This window comes from Leptidea sinapis, chromosome 3 (assembly GCF_905404315.1).
Source record: "Leptidea sinapis chromosome 3, ilLepSina1.1, whole genome shotgun sequence".
Lineage (NCBI taxonomy): Eukaryota > Metazoa > Arthropoda > Insecta > Lepidoptera > Pieridae > Leptidea > Leptidea sinapis.
This window is the reverse complement of record NC_066267.1, coordinates 10,297,509-10,320,293: the sequence shown is the minus strand read 5'-3', so window position 1 is coordinate 10,320,293 and position 22,785 is coordinate 10,297,509. Positions and strand designations below refer to the sequence as shown.

General features: G+C 35.5%; 1 protein-coding gene across 1 annotated transcript in view; it reads left to right on the top strand.

Moving 5' to 3' along the window:
- The first annotated feature begins 557 nt into the window (after nucleotides 1-557).
- Nucleotides 558-22,785, top strand: part of LOC126979619 (atrial natriuretic peptide receptor 1-like) — a 147,826-nt gene continuing 125,598 nt past the window's right edge. Inside the window, exon 1 of the mRNA XM_050829051.1 lies at nucleotides 558-716. The gene's annotated coding sequence lies outside the window, so the exon portion shown is untranslated. The remainder of the gene's footprint in view (nucleotides 717-22,785) is intronic.

The window sequence follows — 22,785 nt, the reverse complement described above, 5'->3', positions numbered from 1 at the left end:
TTTTGAAGAGTTAATAAATCTTCATCATATATAATGAAAATGGTCTTTGTTTGACGCTCTTTCACGCCTAAACCACTGATCGTATCGACATGAAACTACCACCATTCGATGCGAAATTTATCTTAGATGGTTTATGGCTACTTATTTTTCTAATTCCAACATTCCTTCATTAATTGATTTCCTTTTAAAATTCGCACAGCGAAGCGGGCGGGAACGGCTAGTAACATATAAAATTTAATCAGTGCAGCAATATTTTGTTACCCTATAACCCCAGATTATCGTAAAATTATACTTATAATTACAGTTACACTGCATAATCTAGCTTACTAAGTATAATACCATATAAAAAGCTTTAAATTTACATCAGAATTAGAGCACAAACTTCAAATAATAGTAACGCATGATCGTAAAGCCGCCCTTTGTTTAATGAGTGACAACCCTAACGTAGCGCCTGGAGGCTGGGACTCATTCACTTGACGGCAGTATTGCTCAAAATTTTGCAACAGGCGCACGCTTTTGCGTCAACAAGTTTTAAATATGATTCTAGCATTATTGAATGAAAATATACGAACTATAACTTGTATAGAATAGTTTGAATAGTCTACACGTTGTGTTTTGTTTTGCAGTGAGAACTATTTAGCAAAAATGTGATTTTATAGGTTATAAATAGGCAACTTGCGAAATTGTTTTGCCAATTGTTCAGTATTTCAAGCGAGGTGAGTTTTGAAATTTGTTTGTTTCTCTTACAATTGTACAAAAAACTTCTTGCGATTTTATACGGCTTTTTTCGTACTTTGTAAGTTAATTATATTACTGGGACAATTATTACTGTTACCATTTAGCTTTTATTCATTTGCATTCAAAATCTGTGTGTAATTCAAGTGGAGTATTTTATTGCTTTGATGTTCTTGCTTATGCAATTTTTTATCAGCCGTGTAAAACATATTTAAGTACATATTAATATGTATGAACTAAACTATCGATTGAAATCTAAACCTCCGGGACCCCAACAAGTATGTTTTCCAACAGTTTAGAACCCAATACATTTCGAACTTTGTAATTATCTATTTGAAATAACTTTAGTTTGTTAATTAACTTATTATATCCATCAACCTATGGACCAAGGGACCACAAATGGCTTTGATATCGTTCAAATCATAAGGGATCATCTCACACCGAGATATTTATGACCCTGCCTTAAACAGACTGTGCTATGATTCAAATTTGTACAAATATAAGCCTAATATTGTAGTAAGTACAGTTCAAAATTCCGTAAGCTTCTAACAGTTGCGAACAACATTATTTATAGTATTAATCACTTGTTTTGAAGGACAGTAATTTCGCGCGTAAAAGTGGTTTCCGCATCTAATTATTTTTGGGTATTGATGAAACGTTATAATAACTTGTGTCTACAACGTAGGGTTGCCAGATACAGGCCTATTATTATCTTGATATATCTCGGGTAACGAACAGAACTTTAATCCACTTAACTCCAAATGGTCTTGGAAAGTATAAAAGGTATATTCAGAATATTAAAATATTATTTCTGTAGGATTTTAAATGGAAATTATTCCTTAATATTTTATTGTTTGATAGCAGAGACAAGAAAAGAGAACTGTCGCAATGAATGAATAAATAAATAGATTTTCGGGTATTGTCTGTTTCTTCGAACACGATTCGTCAGAATTTGAATAATTCTTTTTGTTAATAATATCCTGAATTTTTAGGCTACAGCTCTAAGATTGCTTGAAATATTATTAGAAAGAAGTCGGAAGAAAAGGTGCTCCCAAAACCCCTTAATCGCGCATGATAATAATAATAAATTATACTACCGCAGGGAATTACTGGACTTCAAATATTATCATTTCCTTTTATATTTTCACAATCCTGTTTGTGATACGGGTCTAGAGTGTACCCGTAATAAAATACCCGTAAGGTCTTCTATGTATAATTCACAGAATGATGCGTATTCTTGATATCCATTTCTTAAAACCCTTGACATAGAGATGTAACTAAAAAAACTTTTTATTCGTATACGTTGGAAACTTTTGTGTACAAAACCGTACTAATCGTTTCCATGTATTTATATTCGACTAGCTGATCCACCAAACGCTGTATTGCCATATAAAGTAAGAAGAAAAAAAAATTTTTTTGGGGTATTTGAGAAATAGATGACGACATAAGATTAAAACTTAAGATATATCCATCGACATAAAAATAATCTGATAGTTAACAAGTGTAGTTAATCTACTAACTATAGTTGGCTAAAATTAAGTTTATTTCTTACCTCCTGAGAAAGATAGATAGATATTATAAAGATTCTAATTAGTTATTTATTTTAAACAATTCTTTTGCGGGACACATCAAAGGAAAAACATTATTGTTGTTTTTATTTAATTCCGAGCATTTTTCATATTTATTCTCCTTTTAAACCTTCTCTGGACTTCCACAAATAATTCAAGGCCGAAATTAGCCAAATCGGTCCAAGCGTTCTTGAGTTTTAGCGAGACTAACGAACAGCAATTCATTTACAAACTTCATACTAATCTTCCAATTCAAAATTTATTCCATAAAAAGTATTGTAATGCTATAACTAGGTATATTAACTTTTTTTTACATTATAGAGGAACTTATGGGTTGGTTTTTTATATTGTAACTAAATTAGATAAAAGATCAAGCTTAACACGGGTTTTATTGTCCGTTAGTTTGTCACTTTACACCATTGTATCGGGGTTTGTTAATTATTGGTTAAGTTGTAGACTGGCTTAATTTTAATCACCCGCGTACGTGATACCGCGATTAAATATTCTAACAACACTTTTAGTGAATTTACAGGAATGTGCGCATAGAAGTTTACTGCGCGAAGAAGATGGACAGTAAATGTATGGGTCTGTGCCCCAGAATGTATATCTATGTCATTTTAAAGTAGATATCTTCTAGAACAAAAGTAAAAAAAAATCATATTGCTCAGCAGCGGTGAACAAAAGTTATTGGGGCTTAAAGAAGTTGTGTAACTATGGCAAAATTGTTGTTATATATACATGTTTTGTATAATAATATATGTGTATATTTGTCCCCGGAATTTTGTATACACAGACACTACGGAATATAAATGTGACTATACCTTATAATATGATTGCTATAACACAAAACAAACCAACCAGCTCGGACGGCGCGAATATGTTCACACGAATGTACCTATTAAAATATATGCGGCCGTTTTCAATAACATATTTCTAGTAACAGATACATTGCTGTCACCGTTTAATGACAAGATCTTATCTATTCATAGTTATGTCCAATATGGTTATAGTCCAATGCTTTATGTCGATAGGTTATTGAAATGTAAGTAAGCGTAAAAGGATTGATTTGTCTACCTCTAGTAAGTTAAATTAAGTATAGGTTAGGTTACTGAAAACGGCCGTAAGGCACTGTCATTTGACAGTGGATCGGCGGCTCGAGGTTGAGTGCTGCCAACATAATATAATAATATTATAGTGGTACGTATTCGATTAATTTTTCTAGTTGGCATTCCGACGCAGCCTAGCGAAACTCTCTAAGAAAATAGCGATTCACTCGAGTTTATGAAACATGCATTTTTAGCAACTGTTTGCTTTCAAACTTAGCTGGATTATACTTCGTCGCCAATCGCCATACTGTAATTACTACTATTTCAAACTTATGTCAAATGACTGCTCGTTTCATACTAAACTAAATTTTAATTTTTACTTCGCTTAGCCTCTTATTACGTAGTATTTATATAACTCTTTGTACCACCGAATGAACCATCGCTCATATTTTTAGGAGCTTTATCAAGAACTAGCTGACAAGCTGAACAAGTGACTTCGCGCACATACGCACACGACTGAGCACGTATTGCTTATAAAAATCAGTGTTTATTTAAACTTTAATGGCTTTATTTTAAATGAAAATAGCGGAATAAATTTTAAATAAGGGCCAAGTGTCTGAGGAATTAAACTTACAAGACTTATCATCATATCTATCTCTATCGTTTAATTTATATTTGACGGGGCCGCCCACATGGTCAGAATACTATTGGGTGTGTTGTGGCTTTTAACACGACGGCAAATAAAACACAGTCTTACAAACACACGGTATGATAATCAGCAACAACCGTTTGGTTAAAACTTAGTATCCCGTAGCACGAATTATGAGGTAAAAAATAATGTAGTTGATAGAGCTTTAGTACACGATTATAATGATACCACTCTTTTTTCAAGGTAATGCACCGTTTTCAAGAAAATAACGAAAAAAATTCTAACCTAAAACAGGTAAATCACGTAAATAAACACTACTGACATCGCGGCGGGAGGCTAAAAACTGTCATGAAATGATTTTGGTTTCTTCGTAAAATATGAGAACAGGCAAAGGGTTTAAGTCCATACATTACGTTTCTTGAAAATGGTGGATTACCTTGTAATTAGAGTGGTATTATTATAATCGTGGACTAATATCAACTAAAATATTTTTTACATCCAAATTCGTGCTACAGGATATTTATTTACGCGATTTACCTGTTTTAGGTTAGAATTTTTATTCCTTATTTTCTTGATAACGGTGCATTACCTTGTAATAAGAGTGGTATCATTATAATCGTGGACTAAAGCTCTATCAAATACAATATTTTTTACATCCAAATTCGTGCTACGGGATACTAAGTCGAACCCAAACGTTTTAATTCACAAAGACAGCTGCTATAATAGATTACATAATATTAAGAACGTGGTTTTCCCGGCATGCGTACGAGACACAACCGCCTCGCTCGATAGTTCGACACTGACTGGTGTCTCGGCGCTTGGGAGGCGCCCGCACTCAGCCCGCACGCCGATTACACCCGAGCTAAGAGGAATACCGAATCATCTCCGTTCTAGAACACAGAGGATAACCTGTGTAACCAGCGTGATTCAAAAGGGACTAGTGATACCACAAACTTAGTATACTAGCGTAAAAGATCATCCCTGTGAGAAAATGAGAAAACTATCCTCAGATAAAAACCTAGGTGTCAGATAGAGACGGAACAGATGAAGACCATGAAACCGTTTTGAAACAATTTAGTGTCCATTAGTCTCGTGTCAAATTGAACCTGTTTTAAATTGTGTTGTTCCATATAGCAATAATCCAACTAAGAGACATTTCATAGGTAAATAATGATGTTATGTTTAGGATAATTTCGTGATGTTTATTTTCGTAGAACATAATATCCACTAAAATACTAAATATTACATTTGATATACGCAGTAAACACCCTATTTTCTTAAGATTATAATCATTTAAGAAAATGTGTGTTAAATAATAAAATATACGTGAATATGAAGCCGTTTATCAATATTTGTCACAGGGCATTCCCTTTTTTGGTCGGTTGCTTTGGTCATTACCAAAGACAAAATACACTTCATAATGTTAACACGAGGAACAAACATAAACTTGTTATGTCTACTACTCGGTTGGGTCGAGTTAGTAAGTCTTTTGTTGCGCGATGTATATGCTTCTACAATATGATCCCAGAAAATGTACAAAACAAATGTGTTACGAAATTTAAAAGAATTGTTAAAAAACGTTTGTGTGGGAAAGGTTATTATAGCATAAACGATTTTCTTAATGACACCACGGACTGGGAATAAAGCAAACACCCTCAGGCTCTTTTATTATAAATGTTTATTGTACGATATCACATTGTAATCCATATTTTATATTAAATAAAAAGCCCGCTGAGTTTCTTGCACCCATTCTTCTCAGGTCTGAGGCAGTCTCTTTTGTATGTGTGGTAGTTTTTGACGTTCAATAAGTGATTATAAGTCCTATTTGGAATAAAAATATTTGATTTTGAATTGAATTTGACTTCACTAACTCACTAACGAGGAGAGTGTTTGTCGATTACGATAGTATTCTAAGTTAGTACTTATAGGAAATAAGTTTATGGTTGATACTAAATAGGAAAACAACATTGCCAGTATCACAGCCTAACTATGGATAAGCTATGGCAATTTTTCTAAAACATATAATTTTCTATTTGCTGGGTTCATCTATTTATAAAATGCAATGCTTAAAACTGGGTCAGTTCTATTGTTGTTTGATGTTTCAGTCAGCTCTTTGAGTGCATTATTTTCTACGCAACGTATTATTTACAATGAGCGCTATAATTTGCTATTTTCTGTATGGTGTAGGATGTATATGGGCTTTACCATGATAGATGTTGTGCAGCATTTATTGCCAAAAATGATTGTTAGTCCCCCTTATTCATAATGGTCCGCTAACTTTAAACAGCCGCTAAGGAGTGTTCTTTCTCATTCTGACTTAGGTCAATAGAAGAAGACAGAGTGAGAATTAGCAATGCTTTAAGTTAGCAGACTATTATGAGTATGTTTAGTCCTTTTAAAAGCCCCTTTACAACTTTTATGTTTGTAGGCCTTTTTTTAAGGTTTTTCTTCATGTTTTCAATCTATTTTTTTTGTCTGATCAAAGGGAGAAAGTTAAAGTTTAGCTGTAAATCTACATTCAACTGCTGATAACATTTGTTTTCACTTTTCTGATACATTAGACAATCTATGGATTGAGAGATTCCATATTATCAGGCTTATGTATAAAATATTTTAAAAATATAATATGCTTTGACAATCATTTATAGTCACAGAGTGCTGCACCGTCCTCGTTGGAAGTTCGTTGCTGTCTGACATACCTATTGCGACACCGTATACACACACATACATACACACACGCATGTAATGTTATTTTTATTTATTTATTTTTATAATATTTGTCACGTTATTTAATATAGTATTTTAAGATTTTACTTAATATTGTAAATTGTTGTGTTTTTGTGTGAGTAATTTTTTTTTGCAAATAAAGTGTTTCTATTTCTATTTCTATACAAAATTTTTTTATGGAATAGGAGGACAAACGAGCGTACCTGTTGTTAAGTGATCACCGCCACCCACAATCTCTTGAGAAACACCAGAGGAATCACAGGAGCGTTGCCGGCCTTTAAGGAAGGTGTACGCGCTTTTTTTGAAGGTACCCATGTCGTATCGTCCCGGAAACACCGCACAAGGAAGCTCATTCCACAGCTTTGTAGTACGTGGAAGAAAGCTCCTTGAAAACCGCACTGTGGAGGACCGCCACACATCCAGATAGTGGGAATGATATCCTAACTTATGGCGTGTCGTGCGAAGGTGGAATTCGGCGGCAGGAATCAGGTTAAACAGCTCTTCGGAACACTTTCCGTGATAAATGTGGTAGAAGACACAATGAAGCGACGGTTCTACGCAACGCATTTGTTATGTTTTTAAAGTGATAACCCTCACTTCTAGCTCAGTTGGCAGAGCACTGGCCCGGAACGGTCGTGGGTTCGAGTCCCGCATCGTTCATAAAATTTTGTTTTCAAATTCTATTTCTATTCTAATGTATAAATTCGTTTTTTTTTGTAAAAAGTTGATGTAAACATTACCGAACCGTAATATACGATCAGGTCGACTTTACCTACACTTTTTTACTTATTCTGTCTATATGGATTATGAAAAGAAACCGATTAATATTCTTATCGGTATGCAATAAGATGTAAGGTGATTGATAATCTACAGACGTGGGTTTGTAAGTTGAAATATTTTAATAAGGTGACAATAGAATTTATCGACATTCCGTTACGAGACACATACATTAGCATATCGATATACTTAGTCTGGCCATAAATACTGTTACAATTAAAAATAAACGAAATTTACATTTGAAATTGGAATCTGTCATTTTTATATGATTGTCCATTGAGTTTTCTCATTTTAGCGCCAATACATTTCAGTTCAATATTTACGATATTAAAATGGAGTGGAGAACCGAATCGCTGTGATTGCATTACACAAAGTAGGTATGGAGCCAAATGCATTTTAAAACTCTCCATACGCTTGGTATTAGTAAAATGTTTGTGTAACGGGCTATTAATAGGTACAATGAGACCTCCTCTGTTTATGACACGAAAAGATCTGGCCGTCCACGCAGTGTTCGTACGAGAAAGGTAGTCAAGGCAGTAAGGGAAAGCACTCGAAGAAAGCACCGAAAGCAAAAGATTTTATCTCGGAAGATGAAGACGTACTGATTATTTCTTAACTGATAACTGCTGAGGCGATATGCAAAGGGAGGTCTTAGAATATTTTTATTTACGGATGAGTTTTTTTTTACAATTGAGCAACATTTTAACAAACAAAATGACGGTATTTATGCTGAAAGCTCTAAGGAAGCTTCGCAATTAGTCGAAAGAGTACAACGTGGGCACTATCCGACTTCAGTGAGGGTTTGGTATTAGGGAATTAGCTATGAAGGGGTGACAGGACGTCAACTCTTATAACATTCATTTCGAAGTTCGGAACGAATAAATCCTTAGTAGGAAACCCCGAAACTTCATTCGAAACTTCGTTTTTCGTTGAATAGGAGTAGACCTACTGCACTCACTTTTGTGGATCAAGTGGATCAAGATCCCATTTGAGAAGGTAGTTAAGCCTCTTAACAACACCATATTCCATAACCAAGAATGGTCCTTCCAGCAAGACTCGGCATCTGATCATAAAACTCGGTTTACGTAGTCTTTGTTGGAAACGAACGTTTCGGATTTCATCAGTGCTGAAGACTGGCCGTTGTCTAGACCCGATCTTAATCCGCTGGATTGTGATATATGGTCAGTTTTAGAGAGTACAGCTTGCTCTAAATGATAATTTGGAGTCAATCTAAAACAATCCGTACGATTGGCAGTGAAGAATTTTCCCATGGAAAGAGTGCGTCATTGCAGCCAATGGAGACCACTTGGAATAAGCTTTTTTTTTTTTTTTTATGTTTATGTATTAAACGAACACACTGAAAAAGTAATAAATTTTATTTGGAATAGAAACTTTTTATTTTTTCTATTTATGGCAAGGCATATTTTTTCTATGTATCAGTATTTAAGGCAAGACTAGCTTTTAAGACAAAGAGCAGCTCAACTTTGCATAACTACAGTGGAAAGACAACTTCGAAGAAAATTATAAATTCTCAAGACATTCTCATTAATGTTCATGTCAGTAATGACGCCGCCAGAAGTTTTCCAAGTTTTTTTTATTCTTAACTATCTGATGCCCGCAACTTCGTCTATAAAATCTTAATATATATAAATCTCGTGTCATAATGTTTGTCCTCAATGGACTCCTAAACTAATGAACGGATTTCAATTACTTCATGGAGTGCAGTTTAGTCCAACTTAAGAGATAGGATAGTTTTTATTTCGATTTGGGACCCATAATTATTTTTATTTCCAATATTTGTTTTGTTTGGACATATTTTCTGTGAGAGTATTTTTGACGTGCGGTTTGACAGTTCTGCTGTGAAACAATTTCATTATAACAACAAGGAGCATATTATAATGTTACAATGAAAAATTATTGACAAATTCATCAAAAACGGTATTTTATTTATTATGTACAGAACAACGTCTGTCTGGTCAGCTAGTAGCTTTATAAAGATGGAGAAAATTGTTTTAATCTTCGTCATATTCTCCAGTAAGCTAAATGTGTTTTATCCATCGATCTTCTAAATCCTTAATTCCATCTCTATAATGGTTTTCCTTGAGGGTGCTGTATCTGCCAACGGCCTTGAGTATCTGAGCGGAGCGAGATGTTTTCCCCGCACCTATTGGGCCCCCGCTATTATTCGCTGGCCGCGCTGCAATCTGTAACTGGGCTATCGTTGCATCGTGTGTGCAGGCGTATATATGATTTATTATAAGCCGGAAATCATCTTTATTATCTATAGGGCTATCGATGTAACATTGAATATTTAGGCTCAATTATACTATAGTATTCCTGTGTGTCGAAAATATCGATACTATAGATAGTTTATCGATATTATTTGGCATAATTTATAAATTATAATATCCTATTGATAGATGACTATTGAACTGAAATACTTTTGCGTGTCATACCTGTCATTTATATTAGGTAGGTACATTTTATTTCAATGGTAAAACTCGGGCGAATCAACATGATAGGTACCTGGCTCAAATGTCGGTTTGGCAGTGTACAGTGTGCAAAAAAGTAATTGTTTCCATTTTACTTTCTCGTACAAAAACGAATAATATTTATAATATTTTTTAACGTCTAATGTATGTATATTATTAAATAACATAGGTGCAGGCTTTAGGTAGTAACTTGTAGTTGTTATTCGATTTATATGGAAATAAAACAAAAATATATAAATAAAAAAAAAAAAATTCGTGTTATTGTTTGAGATTTATTTATTTTCCATAGTTAAAAAGTTATATTTTTACTATGTTTGTACGCTATCATTATCATGTATTAAAAATATATATTTCAAGAAGAAAAGTCCAAATGTAACAAATACAACAAAAATATTAAAGAGTACAATTACACGCGTTGTAATCCTTTAAAAAATATTTTATTTAGACAAAAACTTATCAAATACCTAATAACAATAACCTTAGAGCGTGCAACGGTAACTGCGATATTATCGCTTAGAATGTTACAAGTTATAGCAGTTAATATAAACTGTTACACTGAAAAAAAACACTAACCATGTCAATATTAAATGCTGTAAAGGAATAAATTCAATTATAATTTTTTAAGATAATTGTGATCTGTTATCCAAAAATCTTCTTATAATACTCTCGATAAAATGAGTGTTTGATTTGAAAACACTAAATATTTTGATAAAGTGACACTACACACAATACTTTACAGTTGATAACCTCAATCAATTCTATTTCCTACAATAGGAGAGTAGTAGTAGTATACAACAGTAGACTTACAACAGCAAAATCTCAAGTCAATTTAATAATTATTGAATCAAGTCAAAATTCAAAATTCTGTCTCGACAGTAACCTAGAAAATATCGAAAGCTTTATATGAATCCAAATTTTCTTAAAATCGGTCCAGAAATGGCCGAGAAACAATTTAACACAGAAATCAATTGGAGTCACCCAGTATACGCTGCGCTCAGCTTCGCTTAAAAATAGTACTTTATCGTCAAACAACAGCGTTCGAATTAACGCACGCACCAATTCAAATTCAAATTCTAATATTTTTATTCAAAATTCCTATTTTTATGTTTAATCACTTATTGAAAGTCAAAAAAAAAACTACCACCCATTCCAAATTGAATGCCTCAGGCCTGAGAAGAATGGGCGCAACAAACTCAGCGGGCTTTTTTTTTCATCAAAAGTATGTTTTACAATGAAAGTAACATTTACAAAGTAACATTGTACAATTAAACTTATTATTTAATAGCCTGAGGGCGGTCGCTCCATTCCCAATCTGTGGTATCATTAAGAAAGTCATTTATGCTATAGTAAACTTTACCACACAAACGTTTTTTAACAATTCTTTTGAATAACGTAACACCTTTGTTTTGAACATTTTCTGGGATCTTGTTGTAAAAGCATATACATCGCCCCACAAAAGACTTACTAACTCGACTAAGCCGAGTAGTAGGCATCATCAGTTTATGTCTGTTCCTGGTGTTAACATTATGGTTATGACAGTTTCTGGCAAATTCACTTATGTGCCTATGAACATACAATACATTATCAAGAATATATTGAGAAGCAACAGTCAAGATGTTAATTTCTTTGAATTTTGCTCTCAATGATTCTCTAGGACCTAGGTTATAAATAGCGCGAATAGCCCTCTTCTGCAGCACAAATATTGTATTAATATCAGCAGCGTTGCCCCATAGCAATATACCATAGGACATAATACTATGGAAATAACTAAAGTATACTAGTCGCGCCGTATCTATGTCAGTTAATTGTCTAATTTTTTTAACCGAGTATGCTGCAGAACTAAGTCTGTTCGCCAATCCTTCAATATGGGGGCCCCATTGTAATTTGGAATCTAGAGCTATGCCAAGAAATATAGCAGATTCCACCGGTTCTCACCTCTCCGTTTAACAAACATTTGCATTTACATTTTTGACATTTATTACGGTAAATTTAATGAATTTAGTTTTATACACATACACATAATTTACACGTATATGATAATTATGTATTTAACACGTTGTAGCTAGGTAGAGACTTATCTATTCAGAAGACAGCACTGGTGATGCCGAATACACGGGCCATGCAGGTCACTCTCGGGTAATCGTCGACTAGAACCTTGAACCTTGTCCACCGAAAAAAAAATCCCATTTGTCGTATCACCGTTCTTCGACAACACATCCCTTAAAGCCTCGCCTAGTATCGGAATACTGGGTCTCGAAATCTCGAGCAATTGCCAATTCCGTGGCCATCTTGAGGGAAAAGCCAAATTGGCTTCGAAGAAACTGTGCGTTATTAATAGAGCACGGCAATACTTCAAGCCGGCGCATTTATTCTAGCGCTGTACAAAGCGCAGGTCCGGCCACACATGGAGTATTGCTGCCATTTTTGGTCTGGCGCACCCCAGTATTCTTCAGCTCCATTTGACCGCGTGCAACGCAGAGCGGCTTAAACTGTCGGGGACTCAGTGCTCTGTGAACGGCTGGATCACTCGGCGTTGCGAAGAAACGTCCCTTCATTGTGTGTCTTCTACCGCATTTATCACGTGGAGTGTTCCGAAGAGCTGCTTAACCTGATTCCTGCCGCCAAATTCCACCTTCATACTACACGCCATAAGTTAGGATATCATCCCCACCATCTGGATGTTTGGCGGTCCTCCACAGTGCGGTTTTCAAGGAGCTTTCTTCCACGTACAGCAAAGCTGTGGAATGAACTTCCTTGTGTGGTATTTCCGGGACGATACGACATGGGTTCCTTCAAAAAAAGCGCGTACACCTTCCTTAAAGGCCGGCAACGCTCCTGTTATACGTCCCATATTTTCGGATTATTGAGAACCTCTGATTCTATATCCATATTGTTGTAATCATAAAATTGAACGGCGGCCATCTTAGATTTAAAAAATTATCCCAAATTCGTTATCTGCACCCTCGAGAACCTCGGATAAGATATCCATATTGTTGAAATCATAATTTTGCGCAGCGGCCATTTTGGATTTTAAAAAATGACTCCGAATTCGTTTGCTGCACCCTCGATAACCTCGAATTCGATATCAATAGTGTTGAAATCATAAATTTGCGTCGCGGCCATTGGATTTCAAAAATGATCCCAAATTCGTATCTATGTCAGTTAATTGTCTAATTTTTTTAACCGCGTATGCTGCAGAACTAAGTCTGTTCGCCAATCCTTTAATATGGGGGCCCCATTGTAATTTGGAATCTAGAGCTATGCCAAGAAATATAGCAGATTCCACCGGTTCTCACCTCTCCGTTTAACAAACATTTGCATTTACATTTTTGACATTTGGTACGGTAAATTTAATGAATTTAGTTTTATACACATACACATAATTTACACGTATATGATAATTATGTATTTAACACGTTGTAGCTAGGTAGAGACTTATCTATTCAGAAGACAGCACTGGTGATGCCGAATACACGGGCCATGCAGGTCACTCTCGGGTAATCGTCGACTAGAACCTTGAACCTTGTCCACCGAAAAAAAAATCCCATTTGTCGTATCACCGTTCTTCGACAACACATCCCTTAAAGCCTCGCCTAGTATCGGAATACTGGGTCTCGAAATCTCGAGCAATTGCCAATTCCGTGGCCATCTTGAGGGAAAAGCCAAATTGGCTTCGAAGAAACTGTGCGTTATTAATAGAGCACGGCAATACTTCAAGCCGGCGCATTTATTCTAGCGCTGTACAAAGCGCAGGTCCGGCCACACATGGAGTATTGCTGCCATTTTTGGTCTGGCGCACCCCAGTATTCTTCAGCTCCATTTGACCGCGTGCAACGCAGAGCGGCTTAAACTGTCGGGGACTCAGTGCTCTGTGAACGGCTGGATCACTCGGCGTTGCGAAGAAACGTCCCTTCATTGTGTGTCTTCTACCGCATTTATCACGTGGAGTGTTCCGAAGAGCTGCTTAACCTGATTCCTGCCGCCAAATTCCACCTTCATACTACACGCCATAAGTTAGGATATCATCCCCACCATCTGGATGTTTGGCGGTCCTCCACAGTGCGGTTTTCAAGGAGCTTTCTTCCACGTACAGCAAAGCTGTGGAATGAACTTCCTTGTGTGGTATTTCCGGGACGATACGACATGGGTTCCTTCAAAAAAAGGGCGTACACCTTCCTTAAAGGCCGGCAACGCTCCTGTTATACGTCCCATATTTTCGGATTATTGAGAACCTCTGATTCTATATCCATATTGTTGTAATCATAAAATTGAACGGCGGCCATCTTAGATTTAAAAAATTATCCCAAATTCGTTATCTGCACCCTCGAGAACCTCGGATAAGATATCCATATTGTTGAAATCATAATTTTGCGCAGCGGCCATTTTGGATTTTAAAAAATGACTCCGAATTCGTTTGCTGCACCCTCGATAACCTCGAATTCGATATCAATAGTGTTGAAATCATAAATTTGCGTCGCGGCCATTGGATTTCAAAAATGATCCCAAATTCGTTCTCTGCACCCTCGAGAACCTCGGATACAATATCCATATTGATGAAATCATAATTTTGTGCGGCGGCCATCTTGGATTCCAAAAATGGTCCCAAATTCGTTCTCTGCACCCTCGAGAACCTCGGATTCGCTATCCATATTTTTGAAATAAAAATTTTACACGGCGACCATCTTGGTTTTCAAAAATGATCCCAAGTTCGTTCTCTGCACCCCCGAGAACCTGGGATACGATATCCATATTGTTAAAATCATAAATTTACGCGGCGGTCATCTTGGATTAAAAAAATATCCCAAATTCTTTCTCTGTACCCTTGAGAACCTTGGATTCGATATCCATATTGATGAAATCATAAATTTACGCAGCGGCCATATTGGATTTCTAAATTGATCCCCAATTCGTTCTCTGGACCCTCGAGAACCTTGGATACGATATCCATAATGTTGAAATCATAATTTTGCGCGGCAGCCATCTTGGATTTTAAAAAAAACCTGCACGATACAAGGTTAGTAGGGAAGCTGGAGAGTAAGAAATACTATTCTTCAATCGGTGTCAATCACTCTCTCCCTTGATCAAAAACCTCCTCCTCTTCTTGAACAAAAACATCTCAAATTTCCGTGACGCTTCCATTTACGCTTTATTTGTAAAAAAAAGTTACCCTCATGCGCCTAAAGAAGTTTCACTTTAAAAACTTTTTTGCACACTGTACATTGCACAAACGACATTTGAGCCAGGCGTCATGTTGATTCGCCCGAGTTGTACCATAGAAATAAAATGTACCTACCTAATATAAATGAGAGGACACGCAAAAGTGTTTCAGTTCAATATTCCTCTATCAATAGGATATTATAACAGCTGATAATTTAAGGCAAATAATATCGATAAGCTATCGATATTTTCGATACACAGTAATACTATAGTATAATTGAACCTAAATATTCAATGTTGTATCGATAGCTCTATAGATATTATAGATGATTTCCGGCTTATAATAAATCATAATATATCGACAACCAAAGTCAAAGTTATCGATAGTGCGACAACAGCAGCCCGCACGCTCGACGCAAAATGAAATTTTAGTATTTACACAATAAGTACCTTATACTAAAATAAAACAAGTTTCACTAAAGTGGGATGCGCTAATTAGTGCACCATGAAATTATAACAAGTAGCGTGACCTCTCCGTCCGACAGTCCGACTTACACTGCCGCTCGTCGCCCGCGCACGGACCCGCTAATGCGAATTTATATAGAAAACAAGGTATAGTTAATTTTAACCTAATAAGTCATTATATTGAGTCGCCAATCGTCCACTTTGTGAAAAATATCTAGCCAAAAATATATGCGAAAGAAAAATACTGTTACAAAAATTCAATCAAAAAAGGCTTCACTTTGAGATTTTTTTTGCATCTATTTATAAGATTCTAAGAATTATTTCAAACGTTCAAACTAAAATATAAAGTTCAATAAATAACATATATTTTTTTCTGTTCATTTATATTCACTCAATAAAGAACAGATACACGGAGGTAACCTCTTCTTCTCTAATTCTTATTGGTTACACAGGCCTTAACGCCTTCAAAATACTTTTATGCTTCTATTTCTTTAATTTACTGCAGATATCATATATACTAGCTGATGCCCGCGACTTCGTTCGCGTAGATAAAGGGTTTTTAAAAATAATAAGCAAGTTTGGAAATGAAGATTATCTCATGTCCTATCCCAGTTCCGGTTTCCGTTTTTGCTTCCGTTTCCAACATATTATATGAATCTTTTTTCGAGGAATATGCTATGGGAAACTAAACCTACTATTGGTATAGTGATAGCGTCGACGTGTATTTCAGTTTTTCACAAATCTTGCGGAAACCATGGAATTTTCCGGGATAAAATGTAGCCTATGTTCCTTCCCAAGCTCTAGTCTATCGCTGTACCAAATTTCATCAATTTTTCGGGATAAAATGTAGCCTATGTCCTTTCCCAAGCTCTAGTCTATCGCTGTAAGAAATTTCATCAATTTTCCGTGATAAAATGTATTCTATGTCCTTTCCCAAGCTCTAGTCTATCGCTGTACCAAATTTCATCAATTTTTCGGGATAAAATGTAGCCTATGTCCTTTCCCAAGCTCTAGTCTATCGCTGTACGAAATTTCATCAATTTTCCGGGATGAAATGTAGCCTTTGTCCTTTCCCAAGCTCTAGTCTATCGCTGTACCAAATTTCATCAAAAATCAGTTCAGTAGCTCCGGCGTAAAAGCGTAACAAAATTCACATTCACATTTAAAATATTAGTAGGGATTAAAGGCGTTATCTACAATTAATAGTACAATTTTATACTGGACTTTTAAATGTTCGTAAGAATTTTATTCAAATAATTCAGATAACATAAATTTATTTCAGTGCTTTTGTACTTTATTTCTAAGCTGGCACTACAAAGTAACTGTTTAAAGTGCATATAAATATGTATGAGTACCAATTGAAATCTACATATTCAATGTATTTTCGTTAGAAGTAGGTTTCACAATTGTTTGTATATCAATAGATTTGGAACTTTGTAATGAATGCTATGGTAAACTAATCCATTTGACCGTGTGCAACGACAATTCCAGCTACTCTGAGCTCGAATTGTGAGGGGGCCCAGTGCTCTGTGAACGGCTGGATCACTTGGCGTTTCGTAGAGATATCGCTTCATTGTGTGTCCTCTACCGCATTTATCATGGGGAGTGTTCCGAAGAGCTGTGTCACCTGATTCCTGCCGCCGAATTCCACCTTCGCTCGATACGCCACAAGTTAGGTTATCATCCCCACCATCTGGATGTGGGGCGGTCCTCCACAGTGCGGTTTTCAAGGAGCTTCTTCCACGGAAGCCACCAAAGCTGTGGAATGAACTTCCTTGTGCGGGCGTATACGACATGGGTACCTTCAAAAAAAGCACTTTCCTTAAAGGCCAGCAACGCTCTTGTGATGCCTCTAGTGTTGCAAGAGAATGTGGTCAGCGGTGATCACTTAACACCAGGTGACCCGTACGCTCGTTTATCCTCCCTATAATTAATAAAAAATTCAGTTTCTAAATTATCTTATCTAAAGGTTGCCGATCTTTTAGGTGAACTTACGCATATTTTTATTCTAACCTTAGATTAAGGAAATATTTTCTGCCGTTCGATGTTACACATATATCTTTTGCAAACTTAGATTAAGGATTGGTCTCTGCTGCGCCCCAACTAGATACCGCAGGCGTAGACGCAAAGTGTGGCAACTAATACTATGCCCAAGTGGGCGTACTCGAGCCATTCTAAAACAATGTGTGACGTCTACGTGCCACATGTCCTGTTAATCTTTGCTAATTATTGAAACTTAAATGCCGACTTGCTAATTAAAACTATATAAAAATAATACTACAAGAAATAAGAAAGACACTGGGATCACATATCATCAGTAAGTATTTTGTATTTTATTAATTTCAATGAAAATAACACGAAGCGTATGTTACTATGCCATTGAGTATCAAGATGCCACGCAAACAAGCATCTAATAGTTGTCGTAATAAAAAAGTTATTGTTCTTAGGTAGTGCGGTATCTAGTTGGAACGCAGCGGAGACCAATCTTTAATCTAAGAGTTTACCCTTGTCTTATTGACCTAGAAACATCGATTTAGCAAGTTAATTTCACAGTTAGTTTGTACATGGAAGAAAGATCCTTGAATCTAGTAATTACAAATTTTAATGACGTGCAAAGATTTTGTTCGGGAAATTTGTCACTTAAAGTATCGTATCGTATAGGCATAGTTATATTTCTATTATCCAGGACTTTACAGTTATGATCACAACAACAAGCAAAATTAAATCCAAATCCATAGAAGTTTCACAAATGGAATAATTGGATAAGTGCGAAATGTCATCATCCTGTGTCAGTCAGGATTTGGTGGGGGTTGTCTTATCAAAGATTCACAAAACTTCATTTTTGTGAAAAAGCAGTGAAGTTTTCAGGCAAAATGATTGGGCAAAATGTATGAAACCGTTTAGCAATACGCAATAAGCCTTAGACTTAATAAGGTAGGAACTATCCAAGCTTGCCTGAAGTCTTGCCCTCGTCTAGCTGAGATCTAAGCCCTTTAGACTACAAGTTATGGTCAGTTTTAAAATTTTATGGCCTGCTCTAAGTTGCATAAGAAATCTCTTTAACAAGCAGTGAGTTTTGGCCATAAAAAAATATCCTGCATTATATCCTATCGGTAGACATAGTGTCGGTAGGCCCTCCACAAGATGGACCGACGAGGTTGCCGGAATACGTTGGATGAGGGCTGCGCAGGACTGATTGTCATGGCAATATTTGGGAGAGGCCTTTGTCCAGCAGTGGACAGAAATTGGTTGAAATGATGACGATGATAATTGTAGCCAAATTCATTTTGAATTCAGAAATTTGCTGAGACTTCAGTACATAATTGTAGCCAAATTCATTTTGAATTCAGAAATTTGCTGAGACTTCAATACTTATAACTTTTATAAGAATTCCATTAGGTCATCATAACAAACGATTTTTACTTATAAAAGAACTTATAGCTAGAATAGGTATAGTGCAGAAATATGATAATAAACAGAACTTAATGAGGATGCCTCGAGAATTCTTAATGAATTCTCTTAAGGAGTTCTCATATTTACTTTGAGTCTTCACTCTTGAATATAGTAATGCAATGTTCAGCTCGTCTCAAGGCATTATATTATGTCTAGACGAGGCCAGGCTAACAATATACCTAATGGAAACGTATTCTCTCTCGTGCCGCCATTTTGATTTATTTATTTGTCGCATTAATATTTATTATAATTTTTTATAGTTTATAACTCTATACATTTTCAACATGAGACAAAAGCAACATATTAAGATATTCATTCATTCCCATTGACAACCAAATATTAATGACGATGGGAAGACTACAGCAGTCAATTCCAATGAAATGAAGGCTGCTGAAAACCAGTGTTGTGTTGGTGTCTTTTGCACTGACCAACAATATACTGAGTCAGCTCCTTTGAGCAGGGAATCTTTTTTTTATATATTAATAAATTTTGCTACTTATTTCATTTTATTTATTATTTTAAGATAGTAATTAATACTGTAAATTGAAGGTGTGTGTTTTTTATTACTAACCGACTTCAAAAAAGGAGGAGGTTCTCAAATCGTCGGTATGTTCTTTTTTCTACTTTTTTATGTTTGTTACCTCAAAACTTTCGACTGGGTGAACCGATTTTTATAATTCTTTTCTTATTTAAAAGCAAGTGTTTTCCGTGTAGTCCCATTGTAATGTAATGTAATTGGTCCAGATTTGACAATAGCATACATGAGAAAACCATAATAGTCTTTAATTTGCTAAACGACGACAAATTTACGAATAACTCGCCAACCAATTTCGATGATTCCTTTTTTACTGAAAGGGATGTGTATCCCTTTCAAAGATAGTTTGGAGTCGGTGTCAGCCAAGATAAGTTTGTAACTACATATGTAGTTATAGGTGAGATGTGCTTGAGTCGTGAGGAGGCGAGAGTCGAGAACGGGTCGCGGCGGAAGGACACCGATTCAAAAAATAACAATAATCGTAACTAGAATTAGATTAATTAATTAGATTGTGTAAAAATACACAATTATTTTTATACTTTTTAGTGCATATTATCTGTTGTTTTTGAAGTCTGCTGTTTTTGTTAAAAAAAAATATTCTATTCTTTTGAATAGTATTGATAACCCTTTGACATATTGCGTGCTAATTTTGTTTTCAGGTAAGCACAAGTCCACTCCTGAAGCTGAACTTTTTGGAAAACGAGGAGAAACGAGCGTTCGGGTCACCTGGTGTTAAGTGATCATCATCAGGGACTTCATTTCTTACCTCACCTTGTATTACTTATTGCGTACCTCCTTAGTACTCTTTGTAAGTTTTCCAATAAAAAAAAATATATTTATTTTTGTATAGGAACTGCATACTAGCGTGAGTGTTGCTTGTATCTTCTGTTTCGTTATTTTTTGTTTTATGATAGTAAGGGACGAGACGAGCGGACGTTCAGCTAATGGTAATTGATACGCCCTGCTCATTATAAGGCAGTGCCGCTCAAGATTCTTGAAAAATCCAAAAATTCTGAGCGGTACTACAATTGCGCTCGTCACCTTGAGACATAAGATGTTAAGTCTCATTTGCCCAGTAATTTCAATAGCTACGGCGCCCTTCAGACCGAAACACAGTAATGTTTACACATTATTGCCGTGAAGCACGATAGAAATAGGCGCCGTTGTGGTACCCATAATCTAGCCGATCCTATGCAAAGGAGCCTCCCACTGCCGGATTTATGCGGATATCCTGGCCTCCTGGTAATGTTTTTTTTTATCTTAGATAATGTACATGTATAGATAGACTGGCAATGTTAAAAAAATAGCGGAGAACTATTAGCCTTTATTTCCAGCATTTCACGCCCACTAAAACAAAGTGAGCAGCGTATCGCGAGTGGAAGATGTAGCTTGTCATGCACACTAAAGTAATTTATTTATTTTAGATGTACCAACAATAACTCAACATTAACAAATGATTTGCACTAACATACTAATTATAGGTTGGTTATTCTAATTTGGTACATTCAACATTTAAAACATGAAAAAAATAAGTAACTTTAATCTAGATCTTAATTCTAGAAACAATAATTATAATGTGAATAGTGTGAAATTACAAAAATAAAAGTAATAATTAATAAGTGATTAACAATCTAATACAAACTAGATAATAAGTAATAAAACTAACCTGTTGTCATGCATTGTCTAACAGCAGGAGACTCTATCTAGAAGTATAAATTACCTTAGATTATTATTTATAACAAGCTGACCCAGCAAACGTTGTATTGACATCATAGTTAATCTACCGAGTTGAGGTAGCTAAAATTTAGTTTGTTTTTTACCTCCTGAGAAAGTTAGAAATATTCTAATTAGTAATCCATTTTAAACTATTCTTTCAATATGGTTTCTGAACTACGGGGGACACATGAAAGGAAAAACAAATTTGTTATTTTTATTTAATTCCGAAAATTTTCATATTTATTCACCTTTTAAACTTTCCCTGGACTTCCACAAATAATTCAAGACCAAATTAGCCAAATCGGTCCAGCCGTTCTGGAGTTTTAGCGAGACTAACGAACAGCAATTCATTTTTATATATCTACTAGTGGACCCAACAGACGTTGTCCTGTCGGAAATTTCAGACACACGTCTTAAATTTGATAAATCGGTCCATCCGTTGGGAGGAGTCCACTTAAATACACATGAGCAGGATAATTATATTATATCGACGGAATTGAGAATCTAAACCAATCTCAAATTCACTGCAACACACAAAAAATTATCAAAATCGGTCCAGCCGTTTAGGAGGTAGTTTAATTGTGAATCAAAACCATTATCAAATCCACTTGAAGACACACACCAATCTCAAATTCACTGCAACACACAAAAAAATCATCAAAATCGGTCCAGCCGTTTCGGAGGTAGTTCAATTGTGAATCTAAACCATTCTCGAATCCTTTTGAATACACACAGAAAGTTTCATTAGAATCGGTCCAGCCGTCTAGGAGGAGTTCAGTGACATACACACGCACACAAGAAATATATATATAAAGATATAGATAGATTACATGCAAGTGACAAAAACTAACTGTCTTTTTTCTTATTGTTTTAATTTCTCCATTCCTTTTTTTGTTATTTCAATTTATTGCAAAAATATATAGTAAAGTTAATGTGCCGTATGGAACACTTCTTTCGTTCTTCTGTGTGTTAATTATGACAAATAGAGAAGGGCTAGGAACTTTCTTATCAGTTCTTCTCCCCATGTCTTAGCTCCTTTAAGAACTGATACAGCTTCATGACGTTCACCAAGGTTCTCCTATGGAAAATAAAGATATTTCTTTCTATTATATTATGACGTACGGTATTTTACTATGGGGTCATGCTGCTGACATTGATATAGTGTTTGCTCTGTATAAGAGAGCTGTTCGTGCTATATATCAGCTTGATTATAGACAGTCTCTCAAAGAAAAATTTAAAGAAATAAATATTATGACTGTTCATTCTCAGTACATTTATGAAAATTTAATATACGTTCACAAAAATCGTCACCTTTTTGCTCTTAATAGTGATTTTCATTATTATAACATTAGAAATAAGGGATTGCTTGTAACTAATTCTAGTAGGCTTCATAAGATACACAATAGCTTTAAGGGTAGATCGGACAGCCTGGAACTAGATTGTGATTATTTTATAGCGATAGAAA